This window comes from Camelus ferus, chromosome 9, assembly GCF_009834535.1.
Source record: "Camelus ferus isolate YT-003-E chromosome 9, BCGSAC_Cfer_1.0, whole genome shotgun sequence".
Taxonomy (NCBI): domain Eukaryota; kingdom Metazoa; phylum Chordata; class Mammalia; order Artiodactyla; family Camelidae; genus Camelus; species Camelus ferus.
The window spans coordinates 79251052-79273410 of record NC_045704.1 but is presented as its reverse complement, the minus strand read 5'-3'; the positions used below and the strand labels follow the sequence as shown (position 1 = coordinate 79273410).

The 22359-nt window shown below is 43.5% G+C and overlaps 1 protein-coding gene across 5 annotated transcripts in view; it reads left to right on the top strand.

Moving 5' to 3' along the window:
• Positions 1-1189: 1189 nt before the first annotated feature.
• The window catches only part of ADORA3 (adenosine A3 receptor), a 37247-nt gene continuing 16077 nt past the window's right edge, over positions 1190-22359 (top strand). For 4 of the 5 annotated variants that reach the window (XR_004322774.1, XM_032487326.1, XM_006182878.3 and 1 more), the window contains exon 1: positions 1196-1316. The gene's annotated coding sequence lies outside the window, so the exon portion shown is untranslated. Of the gene's footprint in view, positions 1317-22359 lie in introns of all 5 variants that reach the window. The other variant, XM_014557751.2, reaches the window with a different exon arrangement.

Below are 22359 nucleotides of genomic sequence, written 5' to 3'. Positions count from 1 at the left end.
TTCCTGGGACATCAAAAATGAACAAATGCATTTAGGATAAACTGCGAAGTAGTAGCAGGGGCCCACTATGCCGGGCCAGGGGCTGGGAGCAGGCTGATTCAGAAGCCATGGTGAAAGAGATGTCCTCACCAGGAACCTCCTTCTCACAGACTGCTCAGAGCCATGAGCCGCACGCAAAAGTGAGGCGTGTCTAAACAGCGAGCCTCGTAATGGAGAGAGCTTGCCATTTCTGTAGACACGTGAAGGGTGTGAGTGATGAACTTGCCTATTCGCATCCTCCTCTTGTATTTAGTCAACTTGAGAACAAGGAGTTGGTTTTCTGCACAGTATCTTGTCCATAATATGTACTCGATAATGTCTGACACAGGATCTAATTCCAGAAGAACAAATTGCATTTTCCAGTGAAATTGGTCTTGTTTTCTGCATATCACGGGAAGTGTATTTTTAATGGCTGATAATCTCCCATAATAACATCCTGATATGCTCAATTTTCTGAAGCAATCACTCTTCACTCTTTTAAAAACTGTGAAAATACTGTATAAACTGACAAAGAGCAAATAAGTCTGCAATCTTAAATGCTTAGGTGTTTAAGGAAAGTATTTAAAGAAAATAGAAAGAGGGTCATTCTGGTAGCAAGGGCATCGGAACAACATCCTCTTGAATAAATGAATAGTAATTGAAGTGGTTCAACAAAAAAGATCACATCTATTTTCATCCTGGTTATCATAGCCTCCATGTGTCTCATGTTGCTAATTATATTGTTTAAATTTTTCTTAAAATGTATTAATTCCAGATTAGATACATCTTCCTTAGGCTTGGTGGAGTGAGATTGTTTCCCTTGGAAACAGAATATTTGTGTTCCTTAGCATTTATGAGTGAGTTCGGATTACCTTCTTTGTAATTCTTTAAAATCACGTGTCAAAAGGAGAAGTTTCTTCTTGAAAGGAGAACTCTCTGGTGTCCTAGGACAGCTTGTCCTGGGACGACTTTCAGTGCTGCTTTGGCTTTGAGCCTCTTTGGTCTCGGTTACCCAAAAAGGGAAGTTTCCCTTTAAACAAAAATGTTCTTAGGAACCAAGCTTTGACGTCACAATTGCTGTTTACATCCCTGCCTGCATCACTGGATGTTGAGCTCTGGTGTCAGGTTACCTTCTGGGCTCAGCAGGTCTTTGTTAAGCCCCTGTGGAGGACTCTGGGCTGTGCTGGGAGCGCTTCATTTATTCCACGCAGGACGTTTATTGAGCACCTGTGCTCTGCTGGACACTGGACTACAACATAAAAAGGATGGTCCCTGTGTTCAAAGAGCTCAGAGCCCAGGTAAGGAGATAACCAATGAACCAATAACCATCTGGCAATCTGAGCAGTCTTGTGCTAGAGGTGAGCGCCCAGGGAGGGTGGGAGTCCTCTGATGTTGGGGAAGAGGAACATTTCAGAGAATGGATGATACTTGACCCCAGGCCTTGAAGGATGAGTGAAATTTCCCAGTTAAAGAAAAGAAGTGCTAGGTGAGGACAGCGGGGAGATAAATTGGGGGAGGTAAGGTGATGGCAGGAAAATTTGAAAACGGGGGAGTGGGAGGACAGCATGACCAGCAATTTGTTCGAGGAAAATGCATCAGACATGACATGTTGGAGACAGAGAGCTGGCCTGGAGGCAGCCAGGTAGTTCTTGTAATACCAGTCAATTGGAAGGTGATAAAGTCTGGGATTCGGGTGTTGACAGAAGGGATGGAGGAAAAAGGAAGTTACCCCCGTGGTAGGGGACAGTGCCTGACTCCCTGTAGGAGATGGCAAATGTCTGTTGAGAGAGAGAAGGACTATTTAAGTGAACAATTAACAGTGCTTGGTATATCAAAAAGGAGGGAACCTGAAACATGACTATGACTCTAAAAATGGGAACCAAGTGATGAAAAGAATGGTTTATTATTTCATTGACAGGGAGGAGGTGTATGAGAGATGATGTGAATTCAAAGAAAAGGAAACTCACTAGTCACTATGAACTCCCACAGGGTAGAGGTTTGCATCCTTTTCCTTAGCACAGGACTCAGGATAGAACAATTTATCAGTTAATAACGCAATGCAAGTAAACAAGGGAAATGGGGCCATGGCTTTCATCCTCTCTGGTGTCCTAAGATGACTCGTCCCAGGGATACCTCTCAAAGTGCTGCTCAGTCTAGTAGCCAATTGGCCTCAGTTTCCTCATCTGAAAAATGAGGGGAGTTGCTGGGTGGCTAGCTAATATCCTTCCAGGGTTAAGAATCAGTGACTCCGTTCTTTTTGCTGGTATTTGTTTTCTTTCTTCTTAAAAAACAACTCAGAAAATGAACCCCAACTCTTCAGACCCATCCCTTACCTCTGAAGTGAGCAGAGGAAACTAATGTATGAGGCAGAGAATCTAAGGGGCCTGTGAGCTGAAATGCTATTTCTCACTGTTTGAAGGATCCCATTGCCAAAAATGGAAGTGGCGTTGGGAGTGTTGTTTTTGCCATGTCCCCTGGACTAAAATGGAACTAAATTCTCTTGCAAAGATGGAGAGGAGCAGAGGGGAGGGGGCTGGGAGCTGGCTGCTAATCTATGCACTGGAGGTCCAAGTTCAAATATGCTTGCAGGAAAGCTTCAGTTCCATTTTTTTTCTCCATACACAATGAAGCCCTTGTGCTTCCAGAAGCTGGGAGAAGGCAGCTGGATTTCTAGAGCTCAACAGCCAGCATCTTTTTTATTCCTTTTATGATTTTCCTCTTTTGGAGACACCCCACAGGACACATTGGTCTGGATTATAAAATACTAGTCAGTCCCATTGCTGTGAAGCCTAGAAAACAAGAAGCACACCGGGAATAGGAGTTACCAGCCCTCGTTAGCACGTGGCCTCAGTGAACAGCTGAATAATGACTTTCAGTAAAACAAGGAACATTCAACACTTTACCCTCAACTTAACATTTGCCCTGCCTATGATGACTGTTCTAGGCGGCTAAGCTCCTGGACTGCTGGGTCCTTTTGCTGTGTTAGTTTCATTTTGTAAGCTACCCGGGACAGGAATGTGTTGAATAAATGCCCATCTGATTTCATATACCCAGAGGGCTTTCTGTGCCTACTGCTTACAGGATGTAATCAGATGATCCCTGAAATGGTTCTGACCATCTCTTTTGGGGAAAAAAATTGCCAAAATGATACATTATTTCTTCCACTAAACCTCTGTGATAGTTTTCCTGTAATTTCTCTTTAAATGAAGTTTTAAGAGTTGACACGAAAGGAAACTGGGGTTTAGAGACGGGGGCAGTGGAATACATTTAGATACAATCGTAATAAGAGTTGACATTTATTCAGTGCCAGGCACTGGTGGGGGTATTTTATGAATTGAATTCATTTAATCGTCACAGTGACTCTATAAAATAGATATTGTCTTTGTCATGTAAAAAAATGAGGAAACGGTGGCACAGAGAGGTTAAATCATGATAGGAAGCTGAGCTGGGCTCCCCAGGGTGGTACTTAGAGCCAGACACCCTACTAATTTCCTGTGAGCAGGTGTTCCCCTAACTTTCACACCTCTCGTTTTCCTGACAGCTATGTTGTGTTTTCATTCTGGGCATAGTTCTTGGCTATTCATTGACTTTATACTCTGGTTTCCAGATACAAGATGAGCAGAAAGTAATGGGAGAGTAAACGGGTGGAGAGGAAGGGAAGAAGTCATGACATCGGGGCCACACGTGCACACACACACCCAAGCACATGCACACATACACATGTGGGTGCACACACACACACACACACACATACATGCACATATGCACACACATGCACACACACACATGCAAGCGCACACACACACTCACAAGCTGGCCCGTTTACTTATTTTATACTCACATCAATCGTGTGGGCTCTGAGGCTCCTTCCTTGCCAGGTTATACATAGTCTGTACCTGAGGGATCAGTCCTTCCCACTCCAGGTCACGGGAAGAGGCAGGAAGGAGATGACTTCCTCTCCGGGGCCTGCCGGAAAACCATGTTTGGAGAGGGACACTTGTAAGAACTGATCAATAAGAATAACAAGTGTAAAGGCCAGGCTCTATGAGTGAGGCTGTGCGGTCACCAGCTCTCCGAGCACAGAGGGAGATCAGTCTTGTCCTTGAGTGGCTCAGCACTGACAACAGCAAACACCTGTTCTGATGTGTCATCCTTGAAGCTGGAAAGAACCCCCGCAAAAGGAGCAGAGGACAGGGGCAGCATAGTTTATATTTCTTCTAGCCAGAGCGGAAAACTTCATAATGAATAGAATTTGGATTAGATTTCTTATCAGGTACTGCCTCAGTGTAGGAAAAAATTAGTCCTAGACGAAAAGCATCTCTGGTCTTTCTGAACAAAGTTTAAAGGCAAACCTGGAAAGGATACATCTGCTTCCAAGTGACTTAACTATTCTCCAGAGCAAAGCTCAAGGAATACAAAAGTACCTAGCACTAACAAGGTAAAATTCACAATCAGAAAATTACCTGGCATGTAAAGAAGCAGGAAAATGACTGATAATGAGCTACAAAATCAAAAGAAACAGACCCAGAAATAATGCATATAAGAGTTAGCAGATAAAGTTTAAAATAGTAGTTATAACATATTCTATATGTTTAAGAAGGCAAAGACTGAGCATGTTAAGTAGAGATGTAGAAAATATTAAAAAGGCCCAAATAGACTCCCAGAGAGGAAAAGGACAATATCTGAGATGAAAAATACACCAGATGAGATGAATAGATTAGACACTGCAGTATAAAAAATTAGTAAACTTGAAGGTGTCGTAATAGAAGTGAGGCCACATGAAACAACTAGAAAAGAATTTTTTAAAAAATCAAAGAACATCAGTGAGGCTATGGCACAACCTCAAACAGCCTAATGTATATGTAAACAGAGTCCCTGAAGGAAAGAAGAAGGAAGGATGAACAGTGAAAATGTTTGAAGAAGTAATGGTTGAAAATTTCCAAATTTGATGAATACTGTACTGCCACAGACACAAGAAGCTTAAAGAACCCCATTCACAAAACAAGCAAACAAACAAAAACCCCATGAATAATCACACCAAGAAACAATCAAATTGGTCAAAACCAGGGATAAAAATAAAATCGTAAAGAGCTGCCAGAAAGGGAGTGGGGGTGGGGTGGAAAGACACATTACATACCAAGGAACAAAGAATGAGAGAAGACATCATGTCAGGAGCAGTGTGAGACACAAGACCATGGAGCGACCTCTTTAAAATGCTGAAAGAAAAAAAATCTGTCAAAACCCAGCGAAAACATTTTTCAAAAGTAACTTCTGCAGTGAATTCAAAAATAGCTTTTCCAGACATACAAAAACTGAAGGAATTCAGCAGCAGCCGACCTACACAACCAGAATGGTTAAAGGCATTTCTGCAGGCAGAAGGAGAATGAGATGAGATGGAAATCTGGATTTGTACAAAGGAACAAAAAGCGCTAGAAATGGTAAATAATGGGTAAATAGAAAAGACTTTTTATTATTTAAAAACTCTTTAAAATAATTGACTTTGGAAAGCAAAAGTAATAATGAATTGAGACGTCTATAACGTACACGGAAGTAAAACACATGGCAACAGTACAAGGCCAGGAAGGGGAAAGTGGATACATACTGTTTCAAGGTTCTTATACTATATATGAAGTGGTGTATTTTTTGAAGGTAGACTATATATACTACAAACCTTTTGTTGTAAAATAATAAAACTAAGAGTTATAGCTAATGAGACAACAAAGGAAATAAAATGGAATCATTAAGAATATAATTACAGGAATGGGACAAGGATGCCCCCTCTCATTACTCCCTTCCCATATTGCAGCTGGAAGTCCTAGTTGATGCAATGAGGCAGAGGGAAATGAAAAGTTTACAGACTGAGAAGGAAGAAATAAAACTGTCAATTTTTTAAGATGACATGATAATGTAAAAAAATTCCAAAGAATCAACAAAAAGCTCCTAGAATGAGTATACAACTATAGCAAGTTTGCAAGATACAAGGTCAGCATACGAAAGTCAACTGGTTTCCCATATCCTAGCAATACACAATTGGGATTTGAAATTAAAAACACAACATCATTTACACTAACACCTTAAAAATATTAAATACTTGAATATAAATCTAACAAAATATATACAAGATTTATGTGAGGAAAACTACAAAATTCTGATGAAAGAAATAAAAAAAACCCCAAAATTAGTGGAAAGATATTTCATGTTTATGGGTAGAAGACTCAATAGTGTCAAGACATCTATCTTCCTATCTAGAATGACAGATTCAACACAACCCCTATCAAAATCCCAGCAAGTTATATTGTCAACAACCTAATTCTGAAGTTTACATGGACAGGCAAAAGACCTCAAGTATTGAAAGAGAAAAAACAAAATTGGAGGACAGATATGACCTGACTTACTGTGGAGCTACAATAATCGAGGCAGCATGGTCCTGGCAAAAGAACAGACAAATAGATCCATGCAACAGGATAGAGAGCCCAGAAATAGACCCACATAAATACGGTCAAGTGATCTCAAAGGAGCAAAGGCAACACAATTGGGAAAAGACAGTCTTTGCAACAATTGATGCTAGAGCAACTGGACATCCACAGCAAAAAGTAAATCTAGACATAGACCACATACTCTTCAAAAAATTAACTCAAAATGGACCAAAGACCTAAATGTAAAGTGCAAAATTATAAAACTCACAGAAGATAACATAGGAGGCAATCTAGATGACATTGGTTATGGTGATGACTTTTTAGATACCATAGTCCAAGGCACAATCCATGAAAAGAATAATTCATAAGCTGGACGTCATTAAATTGAAAACTTTCTGCTCTGCAAAAGACACTAGTCAAGAAATGAGACAAACCATAGACTGGGAGGGCTGGGAGGATCTATTTGCAAAAGATACATCTGATAAAATACTGTTAATGAAAATATACAAAGAAGCCAAAACACAGTAATAAGAAAATTAAAAAAATAAAAACAGATTAGAGAATGGGCAAGAAACCCAGACAGACACCTCATACACACACAAAAAATGCGTATTTCAAACTAGCACATGAAAAGATGCTCTACTGCATATGCCATTAGGGAATTGCAAATTAAAACAACAACGAGGTACTTCTACACACCTAGTAGAATGGCCAAAATCTAAAACACTGACAACACCAAATGCTGGCAAGGATGTAGAGCAACAGAAACTCTCATTCATTGCTGATGGGAATGCAAACTGGTGTAGCCTCTTTAGAAGACAGTTTGGCAGTTTCTTGTGAAAATAAACATACTCCTGACTGTATGATCCAGCAATTGTGCTCCTTGGTGTTTACCCAAATGAGTGAAAAATTTATGTCTACATAGAAACCTGCACATGAATTTCTATAGCAGCTTTATTCATATTTGCCAAAGTTTGGAAGTAATCAAGATGATTTTCAGTAGGTGAAGGGATAAATGAAACTGTGGTATATCCAGACAATGGACTATCATTCAGTCTAAAACAAATGATCTATCAAGCCACGAAATGATATGGAGGAACCTAAAATTCATATTACTAAGTGAAAGAAGCCAATCTGAAAAGACTACATACTGTGTAATTCCAACCATATGACATTCCGAAAAAGGCAAAACTGTGGAGACAGTAGAAAAGATCAGTTGTTGCCAGAGGTAGAGAAGGGGGAGGGAGGGATTAATAGGTGGAACACAGAGGATTTTTAGGGCAGTGAATCTATTTCGTACCATACTATAATGGTAGATACGTATTGTTACACATTTGTTAAAACCCACTGAATGTACAACACCAAGAATGAACCCTAAGGTAAAGTATGAACTTTGAGGGATGATCATGTGCCAGTGTAGGTTCTTCAACTGTAACAAATTGTATCAAAAAATCCCCCCATCTCAGGTGTGGTTGTTGATAGAGGTGGTGACTATGTGGATGTGGAGCAGGGGATATATGTGACCTCGTTGTACTTCCTGTTCAATTTTGCTGTGAACTTAAAACCGCTCTAAAAAGTAATGTCTATTTTTAAAAACTTTCTAAAAAGTACTTAGTTCAAAAGACGGCGTAAAAAGGAAAAAGGGAACCAAGAGCAAAGGGAACCAAGAACCAAAAACAAAGGAACAAATAGAAAACAAATAGCAAGATTGTAGATTTAAATCCAACTATATCAATAATTACATTAAATGTTAATTAAAAGGCAGAGATTGTCAGATTGCATGTAAAAGCAAAAATGAACTATATTTTGCCTCCAAAAAATCCACTTTAAAAATAAAAACAAAAATAGGATAAAAGTAACAAGATGGAAAATAACACACCATGGAAACACTAATCAAAGGAAAGCTGGAGACAATCCATCAATATCAAACAAAGTAGATTTCAGCGCAAAGAATATTACTAGGGAGAAAGAGAGTTATCTCATAGTGATAAAGGGTCAATTCATCAAGAGGACACAGTAATGCTAAACATTTATTCACCTAATAATAGAGCTTTCAAAGGCTTCAAAAGTACATGAAACAAAACTGGTAGAAATACAAAAAGATACAGACAAATCCACCATTATAGTTGGAATTTTAACACCTGCTCACTCAATAATTATTAGAACAAATAAAAAATCAGCAAGTATATAGAAAAACTGAATAGGAATCATCAGTTAACTAGGCCTAACTGACATTTAGAGAGCTATCCATGAAACAAATGCACATAAAACATTTCCCAGTACAGCATAAAACAAGTCCCAATAAACTCAAAAGCATTTAAATCACACAAACTCTTCTCTGACCGCATGGAATTAAACTAGAAATAAATAATAGAAAGATATTTGGAAAAATCCCCAAATATTTAGAAACATACTTCTAAATAGTTTATGTCTCAGAAGACATCAAAAGGTAAATTAGGATGTATATTGAAATAAATAAGAATAAAAATATAACAATAAAATTTGTAGACACAGCTAAAGCAATGCTTAAAAGGAAATTTATGCAACTAAACATTGTTATTAGAGAAGAAGAAAGGGCTCAAATCAATGACCTCAGCTTCTACCTTAACAAACTAGAAAAAAGAAGAGTAAATTAAACCCAGAGCAAGCAGAAGAAAAAAATAATAAAGATAACAGCAGAAATCAGTGAAATAGAAACAGAAAAATAATAGAGAAAATCAAACAAAATTTGGTTTGTTAAACATATCAATAAAATTGACAAACCACTAGTTTGATGAATCAAGAAAAAAAAGAGAAGACAAAATTACCAAAGCGGAGACATCCCCAAAGCTCCTGCAAGCATTAAAAGGATAAATAAATATTATTTATAACTTTGCTGATAAATTTAACACTCTAGATGAAATTAAAAAAATTTTTTTGAAAAACAAACTACCAATGCTAAATAAATTTAATTTCTGGTTAAAAAGATCTTCCCATAATGATAGCTCCAGGGCCAGATGACTTCATGAGTAAGTTTTATGAAATAGTTAAGGATGAAATACCATCGATTTCATCAAAACTCTTCCAGCAAAATGAAGAGAGTACTTCCCAACTGAGTCTATGAAACTGGTGCTGCTTTGACACTGAAACCAGACATGCACTATGAGAAAACCATAGACCAATATCCTTCATAAAATTAATGCAAAAAAAATCCTTAAAAATTTCAGTAAATTGAATCTAACAATACATAAGAAAGATAACACATGTGTTCAAGTGGGATTTATCCCAGAATCCAGTCTATAATTCAAAACCCAATCCAGAATTCATATACTTAACAACTAAAAAATAAGAATCATATCCCTATGTCAACAGATGCATAAAAATATTTGACAAAATCTAATATCCCTGATATAAATTCACAGTAAACTGCGAATAGAAGGAAACTTCCTCAATCCGATATAAGGCATCTAAGAAAAACCTACAGCAAACATCACACTAGAAAACTAAAGGCTTTCTCCTAAGATCAGAAGCAAGGCAAGGATGCCCATTCTATTTCTGTCCAACATTGTTCTGGAAGTTCTAACTAGTGGAATAAAGCAAGAAAAAGCAATTAAAAAATATTCTGTATTGGGAAAAACTAAATTGTTTTTATTTACAGAAGATATGATTGTCTATGTAGAAAATATTACATAAGTTCAATAAACAAAAATTATTTGTATTTCTTTATTCTGGTAATGAACAATCAGAAATTTGAATTTAAAAATAATACCGTTTGCAGTAGCAATAACAACAAACAAGATGTAAGGATCAAGTTAACAAAAGATTTGTAAAATCTGAACACTGAAAATTACAGAACATTGCTGAAAGAAATTAAAGAAGGCCTTAGAAAAAAAGAGAGATACTTTGTCTTCATCTATTGTAAAGTCCTGTGTTGCTGAGATGATAATTCTCTCCCATACTGATCTATCAGTTTAACACAGTCCCAATCAAATTCCCAAAGGCTTTTCTGAAGAAACGGTAAAGCTGATTTTAAAATGTGTATGAAAATTCAAAAGACCCAAACCAGCTGAAACAACTTTGAAAAAGAAGAATAAAGTTGTAGTACTAACACAACTTAATTTCAAGACTGACTATAAAACCGCAGCAATCAAAATGGCGTGGTATCGGTGTAAAGACAGAGAAATAGACTGATGGAACAGAATACAGAGTTCAGAAATAGACTGCACAATGGATTTTCAAGAAAGATGCCAAGGCAACTGAAGGGGAAAAGGACAATCTTTTCAGCAAATGGTGCTGGAACAATTGGATAGCCACATGCAATCAAATGACCCTTAACTCTGACTTCACACCATGTACAAAAACCAACTCGAAATGGATCATAGACTTGAATATGAGGCTAAAACTATAAAATTTCTAGGAGAAAACACAGGAGAAAGTCTTAGTGACCTTGGGCTTGGCAAAGATTTCTTAAATATGACACAAAAAGTACAAACTACAGGACCAAACATAAATTGGACATACAATCAAAAATAAATTATAAAAATTAAATCTAGTGTCCTTCAAAAGGCATTGTTAAAAAAAAAATGGAAAGGTTAGCCAAAGACTGGGAGAAAATATTTGCAGAATATATACCTGACAAAGGATTTACAACTAAAATATATAAAGAGCTCTAACAACTCCATAAGAAGGTGAATAATCCAATTAAAATGAGCAAAAGATTTAATAGTCATCTTACCAAAGAAGACATACATACAAATGTCAAATAAGTGTATGAAAAGCTGCTCAACCTCACTGCCGTTAGGGGTATGCAAATTAAAATAATGAGATACAACTGCATAACCACTAGAATGGATAAAATTAAGTCAACTGAACATTCCAAGTCCTGGCAAAGATCCATGTAGTAGAATAGGAGCTCTCATTCGTTACTGGTGGGAGTATAAAATGGTATAATCATTTTACTGTATGATTTGGAAGTTTCTGAAAAGGTAGATATACATCTACCATGTGATTTGTCATTCCATAACCAGATATTTACATATGTCCACATAAAAACTTGCACTGTGAATATTTATGGCACTTTTATTTGTAATAGTTCCACACTGGAAACAGTCCAGATGTTCATCAACAGGTGTACACCTAAGCAAATTCCAGATGATCTATACAACGGAACCCTACACAGCAGTAACGATGAATGAACCGCGGATGCACACAACAGCATGGATAAATCTCAAAATAATTATGCTGGTTGAAAAACACAGATTAAAAAAAGAGTGCATGCTTACTGTGTGACCCCATGTATATAATTTTCTACAAGGTACAAACAATAGTAACAGAGCAGATCAGTAGTGGGTGGAAGGAGGGATTACCGCAGGTTTGAGGAAACTTGGGGGAGCAATGGCTATGTTATCTTGACTGTGGTGATGGTTTCACAGGTATATACATATATAAAAATGTGTCAAATTGTACACTTTATGTGAAGTTTTTTGCATGATAATTGTACTTCGGCAAGAGTGTAAAACGAGCAGTCATTTTAGACTGCTACTCACCATACAAACATAACTGAAACACAATTACTCTTACTATATGCAATGTAATCTGATATATACATTTCATTCCATTCCATTTAATTGAAAATACACTCTGATCACGATCTACTAAATCAATTTCGTGATTCTATAGTGGATTGAGATGTTTAGTTGCATTCAAACATGTTTGAAAAATGAGTGGCTTGAGTCCAAAACAGTCTCTTACACGGACAGGCTCCTCTGAAGTCAGTTTCCATGTCTTCTCTGCTAACATTCACGTCCCCTTCTGTTAATATGGTTGAGAATTTACAGAATCTTAAAGTAGAAGTCCAAATCTTTCAAATTCTTTCACTGGAAACAGATTTACTCTCACCCTTTTGCTACCATCTGCCCACCGACTTGTTTGGGAGATTGTTGATCTTACGACCTCATAATGAAAATTCCTCTGTGATGACTCTAGTGATTCTAGGGGGCTTCTGAGGAACAGTGAGGTGGCAATACTGACCAACCACATAGTTACTGCTGTTGCCAAGACTTCTGGACTTTTGACTGACATGGGTAGCAGCTGTTGTGAGCTATCATCTCCCTCATTAGAAAAGCAGGCAGGCTCTGGCAATGAACCTATTCTTTATGATGACTCTAGTTTCCTGCAGAATTTACTCTTAGTGGTTGTTTTTGCCCGTGCATGAGGAAGGCCGTATGGAAAGTGGTTCCTGTTGCCCAACGTACAGTATGTTAACAGTGGTGGCTGGCTGTGCACAACCGGAGTTCAGCTAAAAAGAGGAAAAAACTAGGGGAAGGAAGCAAGGAATGAAAAACGATGAAAGAAAATTACTATATACAAAATAGATAAACAAAAAGGTCCTCCTGTATAACACAGGGAACAGTATAGCTTGTAATAACCTATAACGAAAAAGAATATATATATTTTTATAGCTGAATCACTATATTGTACACCAGAAGCTAATACAACATTGTAAATCAGCTAAACTTCAATTAAAAAAAATAAAAACAACAATAAGTAGCTGGACCTTGAGAAAAAATGATGAAAGAAACCTAGGCCTGGGTAGTTTAAATTCTGCCCTGAATTAGGTTCCTGTACGCAACTTTATATTTCTGTGCCTGGCAGTCTCTCTTCAATTACACATCTTTCTGTGTCACAGGGAGTGGTGTAATTTGCAAATTCAGTCCATTTTTTGTCCATGAAGGTTTTAATCAATGAACTCAGAACCAAAAGGAGATAGAACTCGGGCAGAAATTTAGGTTATGATTCTGGCCTCAGCATATTTCTAGACAGGGCTGCAGACAAGCAACTGGGAAAGCTGACATTGTTTCCCAAGACCTCAGCCTCTCCACGGTTCCAGAAGAACCAGTGCAGCGCACGTCCAAGCTGAGCTCGTGGCACACTTAGGGGAGGCTGGATGGTAAAGAAGAGCTTAAATTCCTAGGCTTGGCAGAGTGGCCTAGGTCTCAGTTGATTTAGTGCCAAAAGTCTAAGATCTAGATTCTGCTCAGATAAGCAGCAGCCAGAAGTCGTAAGTTCAGCCTTGAGGTTGGGGAATCAGAGTTTATTGGTGCTCTTGCTTCTGGGCAAATAGATTACAGTATTGAGTTCACACCTTCCTTATTTAGAACTAGAGAGAGCATGATATAGTGATAAATATCTGGTTTCGGTGTCAGGCAAATCTTAGCTCAGATTCTGTCTCTGCTGCCTGCCAGCCTCGTGCCCTTGGGAAAATCGCTTAACAGCTCTGAACTTCAGACTTCTTGTTTAGAGCAGTAGTTCTCAACTGGGAGTGCTTTAGCCTCCCAGAGAACATTTGGTAATGTCTAGAGATATTTTTGGTTGTCTTCACTTGGGGGTGAGGGGGTGCTTTAAAGAATGATCTGGTCCAAAATGTCAGTAGAGCTGAGGTTGGGAAGTCCTGGTTGAGAGATAACATATGCCAGAGTCTGGCGTAAAATAGGTTACCAAAAGATCGACTCCATGTGGCGAATTAAAAACCAGATTCTGGGGCAGCAAGGGCTGTGCAAGTCTGTCTTAGGTTCTGGGCAAGTTTCCAGCAGTGCTACCTTCAGTCCACTAAACAGTTAATGCAGGTATAGCGAAAAGGTTCAAAGTGGTGGCTCTGGAGCCAGCCTGCTTGGATCCAAATCCCCGCTTTACCATTTACTACATGCATGTGCTTGGTCAAGTCACTTAACCTCAGTCTACTAATCTGTAAAATGGGGACAACAGTGATACCTGCCTCACAGAGACGTAAGATGCACAAAGGATGGGTCTGCATGGTTTAGTGACTACTCAACTAATATTTTGTTTTTACAAGGGGAGTTGTGATGGAGCCAGTGCTGAGAGGGGCACTGATTTTAATCAGAAGCTCTGGACTTTTTTTTATATGAACTGTGAAGGGGAACACAAAGCAAACAGAAATGGATAATTCACACAGCAATAGAAAGTTCATCAACCCGCGAAGGACTCACTATGAGTTGCTGGGCAACTTGCCAGGTGTTTATAAATATCCCATTGAATCCCCTTGACATCTCTTTGAAATGGCTTTCATTAACCTATTTCAGCCCTGTTTTACTGATATGGAAAGAGGCTCTAAACAGAGTCACTTGCCCAAACTCGCACAGCCCTCGGGGGTAGAGCAGGGGTTCTGAATCCAGAGAGGACTCTAGTCTGTGCTTTTATGGACTGAAATTCAGAAGTGCTTACCTCAGGGGGAATTCCAGGGTATAAAATATTCAACTACTTGGTGTTTTCTACATTTAAGGAGAGGAAGAACCATTCAAAGCCAAGCCTTCACCCCAGAACTGGCTTGGACAAATGGCCTGGGGTGTGTGGGGGCAAGGGAAGGGGAACAGGACGTGAGTGACAGGAGCAGTCCTTGCTCTTGGCCAGTGACAACTACTAAGTCCAGGAAAGCCTCCTGGCCTCGCACGGCCACCTCAGAGAGGGGGTGCGGACCATTAGGTTACCCAGGAGTATTTTCTAGAAGGTTCCTGAAATGTCTCTCTTTTCACTAAATGTTTTATGAGGCTAGTGCTGTGTTTGTGTATGCTTGTGTGGATGTATGTGTGTGTGGGTGTGTGTGTAGTGGGGTGAGACCACAATAACCTGGGACTGGGGAGTCAGCAGAACCAGGAAAAGGTCCCTGATAAAGCTGTGCCTTCCTCTAAACAAACCACGCTGCTGAGATAAGGGTGGAAGTGGTGGCTAAAAACAGCCAAGAGGCCTGAATCGGTCCCAAGACCAGTAGTGTTAAGGGGTCGCCCACACTGATGCTTGGGGCTGGGGCTATGAAACAGGTGTTATTTCTCGGATCTCTGGCTTTCCTTGGGGTCCCCTTCCCCCCTTCTGGTGTTGGAAGGCATTGTGCACTGCTTGCACCCGGAATACCACCTGGGCAGGCCCCTCAGGCCCCCGCCCCACTGCACAGACTGTGGGTTTTGAGGGCTTCTTGGCAACTCTGGGCCCCACTCTCTGAGCAGAGGCTGGGGAGGAGCCAAGCACAGGCCACAAGGCCTCAGTGTCATCCTCCGCCCTGTATGTCCCATGGGGGCTGTGTTCCTTCCGGGGTAGCAATGCTCTCCCAAGTTCACTAAACTGGTTGTTTAAATATAGGAGAGGAAACAGATGCTGGCCGGCCAGAGGTCTCTGAGAAGACAGGACTTTGCTGGGGTGCTTGCTAAGGCTGATAAGGACACAGGGTGTGTGCCCATCAGATGGACCTCTGCTGATTTGCTGTGGGCCTTTCGGACACTGCCCTGAGCCAGCGCCATCAGAACTTGGCTCCCTGTTCATGACTGACATGGAAGGAAGGGTTATTTTTAAGCTGATCTTTGTGACTTCCTCTTGGCCCTCATCCTTGCTCTCCACTCAGAGGCCCTGAGAGCAGCTTCCTGCTTAGGCCAACTCGAGCCCAGGTGATGTGTGCAGGGCTGGGGGAGGGGAGGGCTGGCTGTGTGCCCAGGCGGGGCCAAGGGCGCTGTCCTGGCAGGCAGAGTCCAAACCGGGCTCATCTCACGGCAGGACTGTCAGAGGAGTCCTGGCTTCAGGCTCAGGCAATGAGCAGGAGATGGACACCCAATCCCTAGACCAGTCTCCCAGCAGGGATCCTGGAAACTGCAGTTCCAGGCTCTCCAGGGTGTGTGAGTGGGTGGGGACGGGTGCCGCAGAAGGTGGGCAGCACACACGGGGATGGATCTGGTCCTGACAGGGGCAGCACCCCTCTCTGAGCCGGGCCCTGCTGACAAAACTGGCTCAGGCCAGCGGTCTGCAGGGAACACCCCTCTGGCGTCCGTCACTCGCAGAGTTCTGAGGAGCACATCCGGCTGGGTGTACCACCAGCATCCTCAGATTGTGTGGTGGATGAATCAGCCTGATAGCCTCACTCCCTCCACCCCCGCGTTAGAGCAGGGACGCTGAGCCAACAGCACTGTGACTCCTGGGTGGGTGGGGGGGTCCCCCGGGAGACCAATTCCCCCGCACGAAGGCTTCCGGTAGCTCTGCCTCCTTGCCCCTGGCTCCCTCCTGTTCTCAGAGTCTCAGACCCCAACAGCTGCCTGTGAGGACCCGGCCCATCTCCTCGGGAAAGGGGCCCTTAGTTCCTCACAGGGACCTCCTCCTCCCTTGTTGTCTGCTGGGGGGAGACTCACAGCATCACCTGCTCCCACCAGGGAGCACGCAGCCCTGTCCTCTCCATACCTCCTAGACTGGCTCAACAGCCACAGCCTGAAAACACCTCTCAGCCAGTGTTCCTTCATCAGATAAGCAGGGCTGAGGCCGAGCAGGGGACATTTTAGGAAAATGGGGCTTCCTCTCGCAGGCCCAGGGAATGAGGCTCAGTCTTACTCTGTGAGGTCCTGGCTCCACAGGCCCTGTGACCTCAGACAGGAAAAGCCAGTCTGTGTCCCACTGGCTATGCCAGTAGCCAGTCCATGCGATGCTCAGACAGGCCTTTCCAGGTGAGAGTCTGGGTCAAGAACTAGCCCTTCCCTCTGGAGAGTCTCTCTTGAGGGGAAGAGCAGATCCTAGGGCCATCTTTCTGTTGAATTTGGGATTCCAGGTGCTCACCTCTGTCACTCATCTGCAGAGACTGGCAAAACCCGCCTCTCAAGGTTGCAGTGGGATGGCATGAGCAGCCCCGGGGCAGCACAGGGGCTGGGCAAGCATCGTTCCAGGCCCAGAGGAAGTCCACCAGAGGGCTCGTGGCTATTTCTGTATTTTGTGGCTTCTGGCACATAGTAGGCAATTGCTACTTGCTATTTTTTCTCTTCCTTCCTCACCCACCTGACTTGGAAGCAGTACAGTGTGCGCATGCATGTGCGTGTGAGTGGGCGTGTGCGTCCGCACTGCACACACACTCGCAGGGGGCTGGTGGGGCTGCCAGGTACTAGTCTAGACTTGGCTCTGACTTACGCATCTGGCTTTGGCCCTTTGTCATTATCTGTGAGATGGGGAGTTGGGACTATTGTTTTCTCAGATCCGTTTCAGCTTTAACAGAGAATTTAACATTTAAAATGATGTTTCTAAGAAGGGTATGCATATTACCCCCCCCCCCCCATTTGGCCAAGATGCAGCCGAGTTCATCCTCAGAAGCAGAATCGGAGAGGAGCTGTGGGGCCTGCAGCAGGTTTAGGGTCTTACACCAGGGCCCTCGGCCTGTGCGCGGCTCCTTGTTGAGGCTGTGCCCTTTGCCCTCCTCCCTGAGGTCCTTGCATCTTCCTCCCTGCCCCCCAGCCGCCTCCCGCAGCCCCCCACCAGCCAGCGGCAGCCCTGGCCTCCCTGCACATGTTTCCAGTTCGTAGCTCGCATGGAGTCCATGTTGCTCATTTGTTCCATTTGCTCGGAGACAACAGTCAGCATTATTGGCAGGAAAGGGAGAGGGGGCCAACTCCAGGATTGCACAAAAAGCCCCAGTCATGGGCGCTGGGTGGGGGACGGGGGGTGGGGGATGGGGGTTGGGGAGGGAAGCAGTGTGGGCTGGCCCTCTTGCAGCGACCTGGAGTTCTGTTGGGCCAGCTGAAGTCATGGTCGTTGAAGCAAAGGCTGGTCTTTCTCCGGGCATGGACGGAGCAGGCGCGTTGACTTATCTTGGCAGGACCAGGACAGAGTGAGATGCTATCTCGGAGCCTGGGGGAGATTGGAGCTGGCTCCACAGCCCGGCTCTGAGGCTAAATCCTAGCCCTAGAACAAATTCATTTCTTTGTTCCCTCGAAATCAGGAAAGATTTCAGGGTTAATGAAAGATTGGATGATTTGGGTGTTGCAGATGGAGAGCAATACAAATAAATGTAATTCAAGTTAAGCAATGGGCCTCGTGCGCCCCCACGTTTGCCTCGCAGCTGCTTTGGCAGGGGTTGGCTGTCATATCCAGCAACCCTCCCACCCTGCGCAGCAGAGACCCCTTCATAGTGGTGAATAGTGTCTAGTGGTGTGTCAGGCCCTCCAGAATGAGTGACGCATGAGAAATGGAAACTATGATTATCGCTTGGGATCGTCTGACTCTTGAGACCGGTGCTGGGAAAGCGTCACCTGTGGCAAGTTGAGTGGCTCTTAGGGGCTGGTGACCTGACAGGATGCACATCTCCAACTGAGCATGTTCAGATCTGAGGCTGCTTTTCCCCAGGCTCACAGAGGAGTCACGGGTGGCATGTCGGGGAACCCAGTGAGTGTGCCCACTTATGCTTCTCTGGCGGTGTGGTGGAGTGGGGGGTGGGTGCCATCCCCAGTGCTGACAAACCACTCAGAATGGGGTAAGCAAGGCGCTTTCTGGCAGGAATGGAGAAGGGAGAGGAAGATGTTCCTGCCTTTGGACACTTCCTGTTTCCGAAGCCAGGCGCACTGCAGGGGGCGGGGGCCGAGCCCTGGACAGGAGAGCAGCTGCTCGGTGAGAGACGGGGAGAGTCAGTGGTGAAGGGACCTAGGATCTGAGGAGTGCATCCTTGTGGGTTCCCAACGAGCCTGTATCTCATGGTGTGGGGAGGCTGGTAAGTGTGGAATGATTTTCCTTTAATTCAGTATTTATCAAGCAGCTCTGAAGTGGAACACACACACACTGCCTACACACACTGGCGCAGGGGTGATGAGGGAGGCTGTGGACCCGGCTCTGTGCCAGCTGTGCCCATGTTGCTTCACTCAGCCCTTGGTCAGGTATCTTTGTCATTTACCAAAGGGGAAATGAAGACACAGAAAGAACAATTTGTCCACCGTCATCTCTTTAGAAACAGTTTAAAACCAGAAAGGTGGGTGTGTTGGCAGCCTAGGGCTGGACCTGGCCGTGATTTCTCCCCTGGAGCACATTGGTGACAGCGGAGTGGGACACGCCTGGCCCCTGGATGGAGAGGCTCAGGGTGCGTGCTCTGGAGCATCTCACAGCAGCGGAGCGTCCATCAGGCATGTCCGCTGGTGCTCTAGGTGTACAGAGGCACTGCTGATGTGGGGCAGTGTAACTCATTCCCACCCATCATCAGACCCATCAGCTGAATTGATGGGCAGACTGGTCCAGGATCAAGTGCAGTCGTGAAAGAAGGAAAGATGAGCCGCAGGCTTGGATGGAGGGTCACAGACTGTTTGGCTGGGGATTCAGAGAGATGGGGACCAGAGTGACAAAGAAGCCAGCGAAGCAGTACCCAGATAGAGCCCCTCCTGCGAGAGACTGCATTAGCCCTGTTGAAACACAGGAAACTGGGAGTGCATTCTTGTGGATTCTCAACCTTGTGGATTCCCAACATTTCTGCTGGTGAAGAACTGCAGCTGCTTGCTCCAGGTTTGACCTTGAACTAGACACTCTGAGCATCAGATTCCTCTGGTACCTCCTCCCACCACAATCCTCATGTCCTGGAAACCCTGTACCAAACACAATGATCTGGGGCAAGTCACTTGGCTGTGAGAGCCTCATTACATCATGTGTCAGACTAAACGGGCCAGCTAGGGCCAGAGGAGGTTCGGGATCCTGCAGACAGAGCAGTGACAAGTGAGGAATGGAATAAACTAGCTCTGGGTGTGAAAGGAGTACACAGGAAATAAACCGAGGGAGATGATGGAGAGTGCATATGAGCGTGCGTGTGTGAGGGTGAGTGAGTGTACGAGTGTACTTGTGTGTGTAGAGGGCACCATTTCAGATATATCTGAGATGAGACTGAAACAGGCTGTTGTATGCAAAAATGCTGAAACCACAAACTGTAATGTAAATATCAGACATTCTTGCTGAGGGACCCTTTGACTAGACCCAAGCTGGTCACGTGCTGTTTCCTATCTGTACTGGTTTGCGATTGAAGTGAGATGCAAAAGCTATTTCTGTCGAGGAAGGGGCCTCCCTATATCCTTCCTGATTCTTCACTGGATGTAGAGAGCTGTGGTCAGCATTCCTGCAAGGTGAGGAGCAGAGAGACTTGAGAACAACACATCACACGTTCAATGAGAATTTATTGCAGGTCTCCTGTGTGCTAGGTACTATTTCACACTCTGGGGAGAAGGGCAATGGGGCGGAGATATAAAGATGAAAAAGGTATAATTTCTTAAGGAGTTTACCAGCTGCTGGGGGTTTGCTAGCTAGCGAGAGGAGCAGGCACATAAATGAATAACTACAAAGTAGTGTAACCAGCGCTCAAACAGAGGAACGTGTGAGCTGATGTGGGCGTACCGAGGAGGAAGCTATTAACTCAGCCTGGTAGTAACTTCAGTCCTTTCTGGAAGTGGGTGGGATGTGCATAAATAAAAATAAGTTCTACCTGGGGAATCATTATATGATGCCCTACGCAGCATCATTCCTAAGGGAGTGTTTACTAGATCTGATGGATACGGAGGCTTCAAGTACAGTATTGAAAGCTTTCCTCAAATGGCTCGCTTAACTCCAGAGAGCATTTGTAGTCAACATTTTTTTTTTCTTTTGCCCAAACTGATCTTCTAAAATATGATTGTGGAGCACTTGTGGAGGAAAAAATCCTCACCCCAAAGTCATGCGGGAACCAGCAAGAGTCTTCATGTAACAGCCTGGAATAATCAGCAGGCAGACCTGCCCTCAAAATAAACGCAAACAAGCCTTCTAATGTCAGTTCTGTGGATCTATTATTTACACCTTGCCTACTTCCAAAAAGGATGGGAACCACTCATATTGAAAGAACTGGGCATGATGGGATCGCAACACACCAGGCGTCAAGGGATGCCATGGGTGTAGAGATGCCGTGGGATACCTAAGCAGAGCGTGGTGACTGAGACAGAGCCCCGGCGCCCAGTCTCCTGACTGCCCACGCAAAACCAAATTATACAAAGCTCTCCAACCAAGCCGTTAAACAAAGCAAGCTGATTTCTTAAGAAAAGCAATCTCTTTTCTAGCACTGAACTCCTCAAAGACACATATCCTGAGAAACCTTCTATAGGGAATGCAGCAACAGATAGTATCTTCAGTCCTGACGAACTGCCATACATCCTTCCTATGACAGCTTTCTGTATTTACCTTGATAAAAAGCAGAGAGAATAAGGCAGTCTGGGGACGTGTTTTGGGGGGGAGCTGAAGTCTTGTGTTTCCAGGAGGCAACCGTCTAATCACCGCCTTCTACAGGAGTAGCATGTAGGCCAGAGGTGGCCGGCAGCCCTCCACCAGCCCAGGATGACCGCCTTCTGAGCTGAGCCATGCCTGGAGCTGGAGTGCAGACCACTGACACAATGACACCCTGCCCCCAGGAGCTGACCTGGCCTACGAAACAAGTCTCACCCACTGGGACGCTGAAGAATTTTTGCCCCAAATGACAGCTTGGGTTTTGGCATAATTGATGTGGAACTCTCCTCCTGTGGTTCGTTGGGAAAAGCCAGGGCTTTGAAGCCAAGACTGACTTGGATTTGGGCCCAGCTCTGCCCTTGATGGGCTGTGTTGCCAGAGCAGGTCACTCAGTTGTCACCATGCCTCAGTTTCCTCATCTGTGAAACAGATCTAAGGATACTCAACTGCAGAGTTGCTACAGAACTGTGAATGATGTGTGTCACACCCCTGGCAGGAGGCCTGGCCCTGGTTGGTTGGTCTATTGACCTCGGCAGTTCCCGTAGTCGTAAATATGACAGGCTTTGGGGGGAAGGTATAGCTCAGTGGTAGAGTGTGTGCCTCGCATGCACGAAGTCTGGGTTCAATCCCCAAGTCCTCTGTTAAAATAAGTAAATTAAAGTAAAAAACCTAATTACTTTCTCCTACCAAAAAAAAAAAAAAAAAAGATTAAAAAAACCCAAAGTGTATAAATTAAAAAAAAAAAAAAAAGACAGGCTTGTGGGGCAGGAAGGGAAGACACATATGTCATGGAAAACAGGGGAAGTGAGTGCCCAGTTCCTTCCACATTTGTTAGGTAGAAGGTAAGAAGACGGGGGCTGGGGCATGGCCCTGCTGGGAGCATCTAGGCTCAGCAGTTGCTCTGTGCAGAGTTTGTTCC